The sequence below is a fragment of the Molossus molossus genome, unplaced genomic scaffold, assembly GCF_014108415.1.
Source record: "Molossus molossus isolate mMolMol1 unplaced genomic scaffold, mMolMol1.p scaffold_m16_p_3, whole genome shotgun sequence".
Taxonomy (NCBI): domain Eukaryota; kingdom Metazoa; phylum Chordata; class Mammalia; order Chiroptera; family Molossidae; genus Molossus; species Molossus molossus.
The window spans coordinates 105,158,703-105,172,505 of record NW_023425366.1 but is presented as its reverse complement, the minus strand read 5'-3'; the positions used below and the strand labels follow the sequence as shown (position 1 = coordinate 105,172,505).

Sequence of the window (13,803 nt, the reverse complement as noted above, 5' to 3'; positions counted from 1 at the left end):
CTCTGCTCCTGGGACTTTGCAGCTGCTGGAGGAAGGGGCTCCCCACTCCAAATCCAGTGCTAAGTTGTCAGGGGCAGGTCTTGGCTTCCAAAGTCTTCTGCTGCTTGGACAGGGGCACTGCTCCTGATCAGCCTCTGCTGATGCTACTGGGGATGGGTCTCAGCTGCCAATCTGTGCTGCTGCTGCCTTGGGATGGATGTGCACTCCCAAGCCTCAGCTGCTGTTGCGGGTGGGGCTCCACTCCTCATCGAGTCACTGCTACTGTTGGGAAAAGTACTGAGCTCCTTTCAGGCTGCTGCTGTGGGGGATGGTGCTGGGCTCCCTGCCAGTTGTGGCTACTGCAGCAGGCACCTTGATAGCACCGTTACTGTGTACTGGTCCATGTTGACACAGTGGGGTCCATTGGACCGATGGTGCAAGGTGTTCTCGTGTACTCAGGTCACTTGGCCCTAGCTGCTCCCCACTTCCTCCTCCTAGGGAAGATCAAGGATCTTAAAAAATGGTGTGGCCTTTTCCCGTCACAGCACACAGCTCACAGCACACAGCACAGAGCACACAGCTCACAGCACACAGCTCATAGCACACAGCACACAGCTCACAGCCCACAGCACACAGCTCACAGCACACAGCACACAGCTCACAGCACACAGCTCACAGCACACAGCACACAGCACACAGCTCATAGCACACAGCCCACAGCCCACAGCACACAGTTCACAGCACACAGCACATAGCTCATAGCACACAGCACACAGCTCACAGCTCACAGCACACAGCTCATAGCCCACAGCCCACAGCCCACAGCCCACAGCACACAGCACACAGTTCACAGCACACAGCATACAGCTCATAGCACACAGCACACAGCTCATAGCACACAGCACACAGCTCACAGCTCACAGCACACAGCTCATAGCACACAGCCCACAGCACACAGCACACAGCACACAGTTCACAGCACAGAGCACATAGCTCACAGCTCACAGCACACAGCTCACAGCTCACAGCACACAGCTCACAGCTCACAGCACACAGCACACGCCCGCCCCCTAACACCATTCCCTCGTGTGTTACATTAGCATCCATCCTGATCCACGCCCCATCCATTCCTGCTGTCAAGAGCTTTCCCAGAGATTCAGTACCAAGTTTTAGGCAGAGCCCAGCCCAAGGACCCTTAGCTGATGCTACTGGGGATGGGTCTCAGCTGCCAATCTGTGCTACTGCTGCCTGGGGATGGATGTCCACTCCCAAGCCTCAGCTGCTGTTGTGGGTGGGGCTCCACTCCCTGTCCAGTCACTGCTGCTGTGGAGGAAGGTGCTGAGGTCCCATCAGGCTGCTACTGTGGGGGATGGTGCTGGGCTCTCTGCCAGCTGTGGCTACTTCAGCCAGCACCTTGATAGCACCGCTACTGTGCACTGGTTTATGTTGACACAGTTACGACATTTGACTGATGGTGCAAGGTGCTCTTGGGGACTCAGTTGACTCGGCCCTAGCTGCTCCCCAGTTCCTCCTCCCAGGGAAGATCAAGGATCTTCCAAAAGCTGGGGCCTCTTCTCCGCACAGGTAGAAGCTCACTGATGAGCCGCTTACCACAGTAGGTAGCTACTTTCCTTCCACAGCACAGGGAGCTTCTGTGCTGCGTTTCTGCACTGCTCAAGGTTGGTCGTCACATTCACTCACACTCTTTCTCACACTCGCTCACTCTCTCACACACTCACCCTCACTCCAGTCCTGCCTGCTGCCATCTCTGGGATTTTTCTTAAATAGGTAATGTTCATTTATGTTTTTACTTATTTGAGAGAGAGAGCGAGCACAGTTTGTTGTTCCACTTCTTTATGCATTTATTGGTTAATTCTTGCATGTGCCCTGACTGGAATTGAACCTGCAACCTTGGTGTGTTGGGACTATGCTTTAACCAACTGAGCTGGCTGACCAGGGCCAGAAGATTTTTCTATGTTTAATGTCACCAATTCTTTCATTATATTTACTTATACTCCAATTAGGTTTAATACTCCATGGAAACTGCCCTTGCATGATTATCAATTACCTTTGTGTTGTAGATCCAAACTACTTTGCAGTCTCCTTATTCTTGGTAACCTTTGACTTGGTTGTTGTTCAGGTCAACACTCCCCTAAGCATCCATGACCAGTTTGTTCCCGGTCCCAGTTGTGGTTGTGTGCGTGGCAGCCAGTCAATGTGTCTCCCTCACATTGATGTTTCTCTCTCTCTCTTCTTCCCTCTATCCCTCTCACTCTATCTAAAGATGAATGCAAAAATGTCCTTGGGTGAGGATTTAAAAAAAAAATGTTTAGCCCGGCTGGTGTGGCTCAGTGGATTCAGCATTATCCTATGCACTGAGAGGTCCCAGTTTGATTCCCGGTCAGGGCACATGCCCGGGTTGTGGGCTCGATCCCAGGTAGGGGGTGTGCAGGAGGCAGCCGACTGATGTTTCTCTTTCATATCAATGTTTCTAACTCTCTTACTTCCTCCTCTCTAAAAATTCAATGAAAAAAACAACCATATTAAAACATATGTATATGTTTTGCCCAGCTCGTGTGTATCAGTGGTTAAGCATTGACCTTTGCACCAGGAGGTTGCCACTTCAATTCCTGGTCAGGGCACATGCCCAGGTTGTGGGCCAAATCTCCAGTGAGGGGCATGCAGGAGGCAGGCAATCGATGTTCTATCTCATCAAGGTTTTTATTTCTTTCTCCCTCGCTTTTCCTCTCTCTCTAAAATCAATAAAGAAAAATAATTTAAAAATACATGTTTTTATTGACTTTTTTTTTAGTGATATAGTAAGGGAGAGGGTGAGAGAGACAGAAAGAGAGAGAAAAGAGAGAGAGAGGGAGAGAGAGGGAGAGAGAGAGAGAGAGAGAAGCATCAATGTGAGATCAATTGGTTGCATTTTGCATGCACCCTCACCAGGGATCAAGCTTGAAACCTGGGCATGTGCCCTGACTGGGAATTAAACCAGCTACCAGCTACCTTTCTATGCACAGGACAACGCTTACCAAACTGAGCCACACTGGCCACGGGCCTAGGTGACATCTTGATAGCAACTTTTTGAGAGATGCAGAGCCAGAATTACCCAGCTAAGCTAGTCCCAAATTCCTGACCAACAGAAACTGAGATAATACATGTTTGTAGTTTTAGGCTACTAGGTTTAGGGGTTATTTTGTATGCAGCAATAAATAACTAACAGGACCTCCAAATTTATATCTCCAGCCTTGTTCACTCCACAGATCTCCAAATTCATATCAACCCTTAAGTATCCAAAGCATCTTTAAATTTACATGGACAAACCACAGCTCTTGATTCAGAAGACATCATTACCACCCAGTTTTTATACTGGGAGAAATGTCCGCCTTAATAACCACTCAGCTTCTCAGGTCAGAAACCTAGGGGTCATTATTAAGTCCTTCCTTTCCGTCACACTCCACATCCAATCCATCGGCTCCACTTCCAAAATTAATCTTAACTATGTCTACTCTTTCCCCCTCTATTGCTACTACATTGGTCCAGGCCACTGCCATCACTCACCTAGACTGATGCTTCTTAACTGATTTCCCTTTTTTCATACTTGCCCATCCCACAAGAGCAACCAGAGTGAATAGGCTTTTTAAAAGTTATACTGCCCTGGCTGGTTTGGCTCAGAGTTAGAGCATCGGCCTGCAAACCAAGGAGTGCAGGTTTGATTCCGGCCAAGGACACATACCTCAGTTGTAGTTCGTCTCCGGTGCTGGTCAGGGTCATGTGGGAGGTAACCAGCCAATGTGTTGCTCTTGCATTGATGTTTCTCTCTCTCTCGAAAATCAATAAAGTCATCTTTTAAAAATAAGTTATACCATGTTAATAGTGATCTGTTTGTTCAAAGGATAGAGAAAATTTGTCTGTTACATTTTTTGACAAGCATACTATATTGTTTGCATGATTTTAAGGGTTTTCTAGGCAAATTTAAGTTCTGCCACTGATTAGAGAAAGTGACATTGGGCAAGTTACTTTCTATAAAGCTTTGCTTCTTCATCTATGAAATGAAAATTACATATACCTGCTTTGTAGAGTGGTGGTGAGGGTTAAAAAAAATGATAACAAGTAGAAGCAGTAGTAACTCATAGAGGAAGTGATTAGTATATTAGTATATTATTATGAAGTTCTCATGAAGCTATTTAACACATTTGGGTTTTTTTTTTTTTTTTTTAATCCTCACCCAAGGACACTTCTCCATTTTTTGTACAGATAGAGTGCGAGGGAGAGAGAGGAAGAGAGAGAGAGGGAAACATCGATGTGAAAGGGACACATCGAGTGGCTGCCACCCACATGACCAACCAGGGCCGGGGACAAACTGCAACCGAGGTACGTGCCCTTAGCGGGAACCGAACCTGGGTCTCTCCAGACCGAAGGTGGACGCTCCAACCGCTGAGCCAAACTGGCCAGGGCTATTTAACACATTTGAAATCCTTCTTCCTTTGTTAAAAATTGTATAAACCGTATTTTAAGCTTTAAAATCACTCAAAACAATAATATATTCTTTTTTGTTGTTGTTAATTCTCACTTGAAGATATTTTTTTTTTTCTTTATCCTCATCCGAGGACATTTTTCCATTTTTTGTACAGACAGAGTGGGAGGGAGAGAGAGGAAGAGAGAGAGGGGGAAACATCGATGTGAAAGGGACACATCGAGTGGCTGCCAACCGCACGACCAACCAGGGCTGGGGACAAACTGCAACCGAGGTACGTGCCCTTAGCGGGAACCGAACCCGGGTCTCTCCGGACCGCAGGCGGACGCTCTAACCGCTGAGCCAAACCGGCCAGGGCGAGGATATTTTTACATTGATTTTTAGATGGAGTGGAAGGGAGGGAGGTAGCGAGAGAGAGAAAGACAGAGAGAGACAGAAAGAAACATAAATGTGAAAGAGACACATTGATTGGTTGCCTCTTGCACAACCCTGACTGGGGCTGGGATCAAACCAGCAAAACCAGGTATATACATACATGCATTGACTGGGAATCGAACCTGAGACCCTTCGGTCTGAGGGCTGATGCTGTAACTACTGAGTCAAATTGGCCAGGGCGAATAGATTCTTCTAAAGAAAAAGTTACAACCAAAGTTTCCAACAAGAGTAAAATTGGCCATAACAACAACAACAACAACAACAACAACAACAAAGTTATACCATGTTAAATGGTTTAAACCCTCCAGTGGCTTTCCCAGTACACTGGAATACAATTCAAACTCCTTACCATGACCTTCAGGGACTTGTGTGACCCAGCCTCTGCCTGCTCTCACTCTTATTCACCATTCTTCAAACATTTGGACCGTTTTTCTGTTCCTCGAATGCTTCAAACCCATTCCTGCCTTAGAGACTTTGCAGAGTTTGCTTCCGTAGTTTGTCCTTCTTTGTCATCGAGGCCTTGGCTCAAATGTTACCTCCTCGACCTCTTCATTACGTCCCCTGCCCACTTTAAAATCAAATTACAATAGGTAACCTTGGTAATTATTAGTGTTGTTCAACAAATATTTCTGGCTCTCTCCCTTTCTGGACACATGGCCCTTGCCCCTCTGAAGTTAGGTGTGACCCTGTGACTATTTTCACCAAATGAAATGTCGATATCAGCAACTTTAAGAGCCAGTACCTGATCTGCCACGTCCCTTTGCCTGCCTCGGAGGTCGTGGAAGCACGTGTCAAACTGAGCTCCCATCAGCCTGAGGCCCTGAGTGAGTGAGGGTGGTCAGTGACCCTTCTCATCTGTGATGAATGTGTGGCTTGAGTGAGAAATAAACCTTTACTGCTTCAAACAACTGAGATTTTGCAGTTGTTTGTTACTACAGCATAACTAGCCCATCCTGACTTATACACTATGTGCCAGGTGCTCGTAAGGGTGTTTTACATGTATTAACTCATTCACTTCTCGTAACAACCCTTTGAAGTGAGCACTATCATTATTCCCACGTAACAAGGCAGTGACTGAGACACAGCAAAGTTAATGAACTTTTCTGATACCACAGAGCTAGTAAGGAGCAGAAGTAGAATTTGACCTGACCAATCAGGTTCCAGATTTCTGCTCTTAGTCACTCTGGTATACTGCCTCTCAGACTTTCAAACTGATGTTTGAACAGGAATTGACAAAAGTAAAGAGGTTTCTTTTGTTTTTTGTTTTCAGAAATTTTTTTCGTTTATTGATTTTTAGAGAGAGAGGAAGGGAGATGGAGAGAGAGATAGAAACATCGATGAGAGAGAACATCAATTGGTCGCCTCCAGAATGCCCCCAACTGCGGATTTGGCCCACAACCTGGGCATGTGCCCTGACCGGGAATTGAACCGGCGACCTCTTGGTGAATCACAGCGGCCGGGCAGTAATGAGTTTCAATAAATACTCATACTGGTATCCATCCTGAGGTGAGATAGGTATACATTATTATATTATATATATTACATTACATTATATTTACAAGTATTTATATCCTGTATATTTATACAGAGATGTCACTTGATATTTTAGCTGCTATTTTATTTTATTTTTTGCAAGTTCCAATCTTTATTTCAAGGTATCAGATGAATAAGTTTCTAGGGCAATACATGTACAGTAAAGGAGACTGGGAGAAGGAAAGCAGAGACAAGCTAATCTATTCTGGAACTAAAATCAGATTTAGGCCTGGCTGGTGTGGCTCAGTAGTTGAGCGTTGACCCATGCACCAAGAGGTCACTGGTTCGATTCCTGGTCAGGGCATATGCCCAAGTTGTGGGCCAAATCCCCAAAGAGGGGCGTGCAGGAGGTAGCCAATCAATGTTCTCTCTCATCGATGTTTCTATATTTTTCTCCTTCTCCCTTTCTTTCTCTCTAAAATCAATAAAGAAAGATAATAAAATAAAATCAGGTTTAGTTGCTATTTTAATATCAATACGAGAGCAACAATTATCAAGTAAAACAACCAACTAGAACAGGTATTTTAGAGGTTAATGGTTATTATTACAAGATCTAAAATCAATCTCTAAAGTTTGAGTGTCTTTTTTTTTTAACATATATATATATATATATTTTTTTTATCCTCACCTGAGGACATTTTTGCCTTTATCTTTAGATAGAGTGGGGGGGAGAGATAGAGGGAGAGAGAGAAACATCAATGTGAGAGAGACACATCCAGTGGCTGCCACCCACATGACCCCAAATGGGGTCGGAGACAAACTGCAACTGAGGTACATGCCCTTAGCAGGAACCAAACCAGGGACTCTCTGGTCCATGGGACGAAGCTCTAACTGCTGAGCCAAACCAGCCAGGGCTTTTTAAACATATCTTTATTGTTGAATGTATTACAAATGTTTCTCATTTTTCCCCCATGGACCCCTCCTCCCCACTCCTGCCCCGCTCCTGCCTTTCCCCACACCGTTGTCCGTGTCCATTGGTTATGCATATATACATATAAGTTCTTCGGTTTATTTCTTCCCACCCACCCCCAATCCCCTTTCCCTTAGAGGTTTGTCAGTCTAACAACCAATTTGTATTTCTTAATCCCTTCGCCTTTTTCACCCATTCCCCCAACCCACGTCCCATCTGGCAACCAACAAAATGTTCTCTGTATCTATGAGAATGTTTCTATTCTACCTGTTCATTTTGTTTGTAGATTCAATTGTTGATAAATATGTATTCATTGACATTTTGTTTGTTCATATTTTTTATCTTATTCTTCAAGAAGACTCTTCAACATTTCATATAATAATGGTTTGGTGATGATGAACTCTTTAGCTTTTCCTTGTCTGGGAAACTATCTGTCCATTGAGTCTAAATGACAGCTTTGCAAAAGAGAGTAATCTTGGTTGTAGGTTCTTGCTTTTCATCACTCTGAATATTTCTTGCCACTCCCTTCTGGCCTGCAAAGTTTCTTTTGAGAAATCAGCTGACAGTCTTGTGGGAACTCCCTTGTAGGTAACTAATGGAAGAACGAGGCAGAACGAGGTGGTGCAGGGTCTCCAGAAGTGCAGGTTTATTGGGAATTAGCCTGCCGGACTACCTCTAAGGAGAGAGTAGCAGCCGGCTTGTACAGACTACTTTTCTGTACAAGCCGGATTTTTAAACTCAGGGCTGGGCGGTGGTTGGTCATTGGGTTGAGGAGATGTGGTCGTCTTTGAATGGTTGAGCCTGGGGTCTCCTGCTTATAAGGATGCTCAATGAACTTAGTGAGAACCTCAGTGATGTTAGTAAGGGCCTCAAGAGCATAAAAAGGACCAGTCAGAAATGATGGATGCACAGTCAGAAATGAAGGAGGCACTAACTGAAATAAAGAATAATTTACACAGATTCAATAGTAGAGTAGGTAAAGCCAAGAAGCAAACCATCGATTTTAAATATAAGGAAGCAAAAAACGCCCAATCAGAACAGCAAAAAGAAAAAAGAATCCAAAAAAATGAGGATAGTGTAAGGAGCCTCTGGGACAACTTCAAGCGTGCCAATATTCACATCTTGGGGGTGCCAGAAGGAGAAGAGAGAGAACAAGAAATTGAAAACCTGTTTGAAACAATAATGGCAGAAAACTTCTCTAACTTGGTGAAGGAAACAGACATACAAGTCCTGGAAGCACAGAAGAGTCCCAAACAAGATGAACCCCAAGAGGCCCACACCAAGATACATCATTATCAAAATGCAAAAGGTTCAAGACAAAGAGAGAATCTTAAAAGCAGCGAGAGAAAAGCAGTTGGTTACCTACAGTGGAGTTCCCATAAGACTGTCAGCTGATTTCTCAAAAGAAACTTTGCAGGCCAGAAGGGAGTGGCAAGAAATATTCAGAGTGATGAAAAGCAAGAACCTACAACCAAGATTACTCTATCCTGCAAGGCTGTCATTTAGAATCGATGGCCATATAAAGAGTTTCCCAGACAAAAAAAAGCTCAAGGAGTTCATCACCATCAAACCGTTATTATATGAAATGTTGAAGGGTTTTTTTGAAGAAAAAGATAAAATATATGAACAAACAAAATGGCAATGAATACATATCTATCGACAATCGAATCTACAAACAAAATGAACAGGCAGAACAGAAACATTTTCATAGATACAGAGAACATTTGGTTGGTTGCCAGATGGGAGGGGGGTTGGGGGAATGGGTGAAAAAGGTAAAGGGATTAAGAAGAACAAATTCATTGCTAGACTGACAAATCTCAAAGAGAAGGGGGTTGGGGGGTGGGAAGAAATAAACCAAAGAACTTATATGCATAACCAATGGACACAGACAACAGTGTGGTAAAAGGCAGGAGGGGATTGGGAGTGGGGAGGAAGGCATCAATGGGGGAAAAATGAGGAACATTTGTAATACATGCAACAATAAATATTTAAAATATTAAAAAAAATAAACCGATAAAATTTTTGTAAAAATTAAAAAAAATTTTTTTAAAAGACAAATGCTATACACACTGTTTTACATGCTTTTTGTTTTGCTTGACTGACATATCATGGTAATCTTTCCATAGCAATACATTTCTTTTTTACAGCTGCAGAATATTCCATTGCTTGATTGTACAATCATCTATTTAGAATTATAGCACATTTTTTTCTCTTTTTCTTTTTTATCCTCACCTGAGGACATTTTTCCATTTTTTTGATAGAGTGGGAGAGAGAGAGAGAGAGAAAGGGAGAGGGAGAAAGAGAAACATCGACGTGAAAGGGACAGATTGAGTTGTTGCCACCCGCAGGACCAACCAGGGTCAGGGACAAACTGCGCCCTTAGCGGGAACCGCATCCGGGTCTCTCTGGCCCGCAGGCTGATGCTCTAACTGCTGAGCCAAACTGGCTAGGGCTAGAATTATACCACATTTTAAATTCCATTGAGAGTTTTATCCCAAGCCACCAGTTTCATTACATTAGGACAAGTTTGGTACAATAGTATTTAACTAGTAGCTAGTGTTTATGAAGCAAACATAAACATTCTAAGTGTTTTTATCTATTAGTTCTTTTAATCTGCACAACGGCAGGACATAGTCATGGTTATTATCCCAATTTTACAGTTAAGAAAAAGACTGGTACATATCATTTTGAAACTAACTTTGTTAGGTTGAAATTAAGGTGGTAGCATAATTTTTGAAGTTTTAGATGTGTAGCATAGGTGAGGTCAACAAGCATTTTTAGTAAAGAGGCAGATAGAAAATAACTGGGGCTTTGCTGACTGTCACAGTTACTCAGCTCAGGATTCTAATGTGAAAGCAAAAGCAGTGACGGGCATTATGTTAATGAATGAGAGTGGTGGCTTCCAGTAAATCTTTATTTACAGAAGCAGGTGGCCAGTCAGATTTGCTTGTCCCTGGCATAAGTAATCCAACAGCATCTTAGTCATAGTGAGCCTTCTTAAAACATTGACCTGGCCGGTTTGGCTCAGCGGTTAGAGCGTTGGCCTGCAGTCCAGAGAGACCCGGGTTCAGTTCCTGCTAAGGGCACGTGCCTCGGTTGCAGTCTGTCCTTGGCCCTGGCTGGGTCATGTGGGTGGCCACATATGGGGAGCCTATAGGGAAAACATGTCCTGCTTGGAAGAAAAGGTTGTGGTCCCAAGTTTCCTTTATTCTCGAAGAAAAGTGGGGCTGTCTTTTTACACATCAGCTTCATTGCATAATGTGATTGCAAGTCAGTATATTTTCTTTATGTGTCATAACTAAGGCTAGTTTATGAAGTAAGTAATATGTCATCTAGAACATTGACAAGTCAGAAACATTGCAGCTATAAAATTGGTATCCTGTATGCAAAGCCAACGTGCATAATCTTAACAAAATAGGCTGGAGTGTTTGTTCTCAAATTTCAGGGTCTTGCAGTAAGACCAGTATTTCCAAATGACAGAAAATTACAAAAGGTTACCTTTTAACTCAGAAACTTTCCAATGTCAAGATCTTATTGAGCCAAGCGTCTCTTTCTCTTGCAGGCATGACAGCAAGTGCAGTTGCAGCTTGAATCCTCATGACATCCTCCATCGTGTCTGTGGTAGGGTCTTTGTACCTGGCCTACATTCTATTTTGTGCTGAAGGAGTTTTGCATCATCTGCGTCATCACATATGTGCTGAACTTCATTCTTCTTATCATCAACTACAAACGACTAGTTTACTTGAATGAGGCGTGGAAACGGCAACTACAGCCCAAGCAGGACTGACAGCCTGACGAACTCGAAACCGACAGTCCGAAGTCCCTTTTCCATTAAGTTAATTTTGCAGCATTTTTTTTTTTATTTATTCTTCACAACAGACACTTTCCCTAAGAATCTTAAACTGATTTTTTAAAATCTTGTAAATGAGCCCTGGCCGGTTTGGCTCAGTGGTTAGAGCGTCGGCCTGCGGTCCGGAGAGACCCGGGTTCGGTTCCCGCTAAGGGCATGTACCTCGGTTGCAGTTTGTCCCCGGCCCTGGTTGGTCGTGCGGGTGGCAGCCACTTGATGTGTCCCTTTCACGTTGATGTTTCTCTCTCTCTCTCTGTTCCTCTCTCTCCCTCCCACTCTACCTGAACAAAAAATGGAAAAATGTCCTCGGGTGAGGATAAAAAAAAATAAAATAAAATAAAATAAAATCTTGTAAATTAGAAGGGTATTTTCTGTGTCAATCTTCATTTTAAATATGGATACAAAAAAAAAAAGAGTATACACCGAGCCAATCAAAGACAAGCTTTAAGTTTACTTTGAAGATGATTCTGAAATAATTAAATGCAGCCGTCAGTTGTAAAGTGAGCAACCATTGCTAGTAATCTCCAATGTGCATAAATTCAATTTCAGGTATAACAAATGTGATCATGACATGAAAACAGTTTAGAATACTGTACTAAGTACTGCCATCTTTACAATATATAATATGTTTTTAGCTGATGGATTTAAACATGTAGATTCAACTAGAATTTATTTCCGTGATATTGGTAAATAAAGGTAGAGATATTGGATCCATCCCTGCAGAACTTACTGTACTGTTTAGTTGAAGTGTAGCAATGAAGAATTGTCAGCTCAACACTGACGGAAGAAAAAGTGAAAACAGTTAAGTGCATACAGAGCATCTTGTGAAAAGTACTGACAGCGATGGATCCAGCATTGCCAGCAAAAATAATAGGGTAGTTGGTTCCCTTTCATCTCCTCCTTCTGCAAGGAAGAAACTATTTGGACATTCATGTCAAACTTGTGTCTAGTCGTAAAACTGGATCGGTTCTACCTTACAGAGTGAGTCATGTGACCAAACCATCAAGTCCAAGGCCTTCAGGACACTAAGATGGGAAAATGTGTACATTTCTTTGGAGAAACGCTGGAAATATTAATATGAAATTTTTTTTTTTTTTTATCCTCACCCGAGGATATTTTTCCATTTTTTGTACAGGTAGAGTGGGAGGGAGAGAGAGGAAGGGAGAGAAAGAGAGAGAGAAACATCGACGTGAAGGGACACATTGAGTGGCTGCCACCCGCACGACCAACCAGGGCCGGGGACAAACTGCAACCGAAGTACGTGCCCTTAGCGGGAACCGAACCCGGGTCTCTCCGGACCGCAGGCCGACGCTCTAACCTCTGAGCCAAACTGGCCAGGGCAATATGAAATTTTAAGGTAAAGTCTCTGACAGCAGTTCAATTTTCACTCAGATGTTTTTCCTTAACATTGGTGCCAGTGAAACAAACAGTATTATGGCTTTGAAATAACCAGTGTAAGCCCAGTTGCTCCAGAATAGGTTGGCTCTTGGGTAGCTCTATGCGTTTTCCCTGTTTTTGTGTGTTGAACTTGGGCAGAAGTGTCCTTCCTCCCTCACTCCATCCCTCCCTTCGCATGGAGTAGACAACTTGCATTCTATACAAAGCTTCTGTATGATCATTTTATTTCTACTACTTGAGTGGTAGCAATATTTTTGCTTTCCATTTGATTAATCATTATGTTAAAAATAGACCAGTAATTTAAGTGCTTTATCTGCCTTTTGGCAAGGAGGGGACAGGCTCTGCTCTGCAACCGGATGTGTAGCCAGCAACTGTTCCCACCTGACTTCATATGATGCAATGTTCTCTTCTGGTCCAAGGCAGGCTGATGTTTTCCCATGAATGTGAATATTTCGATGCCTGTTTTATTATGTATGTTCTTATTTCTGTAGTTAAAGAGCGCTAGAAAGCATTGATTAGATGTCTCGTATTTATGGAGAAACGAGTCCTAATGTTGAAGTGAACTGTATGATGAGGTCATGTAGAAGTCCTTCCAGTCCTACTAAGCAATGTACTGGTTCTCTTTTCTAAGCTACAGTGGATATGGCTTAACAGTTAAGACTTCTGTGGTATATATAACATTGGTTGTGCTAAAAACAAGTTCCTTCTGTCTCAATTAAAAATTTTTTTTTTCAACAAGTGAGGAAGATGGCAGCGGGCAGGACTGGAGGGAGAGCGAGTGTGTGAGAGAGTGTGAGTGGACGCGAAGGTGGACGACCAAACCCGTGCAGTGCAGAGACACAGAGCAGAAGGTTCCTGTGCTGTGGACGGAGCATCCGGCTACCATGGTAAGCAGCCCTGCAGGGCCCTTATCCCTGCTCCGTGTTAAGGTCCCACCATTTTGGAAGATCCCGGGTCTTCCCTGGGAGGAGGCAGTGGGAGCGGCCAGGGCCCAGCAACCTGAGCTCAACAGTGCACCTGGCACCATTGGACCAGTGGACAATCTGCGTCAACACAGACCGGTGCACGTTAGTGCAGCTCCCAAGGTGCCAGTCACAGAAGCCGCAAACAGCCCAGAGCCCAGCACCATCCCCCATAGTAACAGCCCGATCAGAGTTGAGATATACCCCCAGCAACAGAGGCTGGAGAGCAGAATCCATCCCCAGGCAACAGAAGCAC

At 43.7% G+C, this 13,803-nt stretch overlaps 1 protein-coding gene across 2 annotated transcripts in view; it reads left to right on the top strand.

Moving 5' to 3' along the window:
- VKORC1L1 (vitamin K epoxide reductase complex subunit 1 like 1) overlaps positions 1-12,265 on the top strand; it is a 108,341-nt gene extending 96,076 nt beyond the window's left edge. The window contains exon 5 of one of the 2 annotated variants that reach the window (XM_036279017.1): positions 11,911-12,265. The gene's annotated coding sequence lies outside the window, so the exon portion shown is untranslated. Of the gene's footprint in view, positions 1-10,899; positions 10,918-11,910 lie in introns of those variants that run through there. The other variant, XM_036279019.1, reaches the window with a different exon arrangement.
- The last annotated feature ends 1,538 nt before the right edge of the window (positions 12,266-13,803 follow it).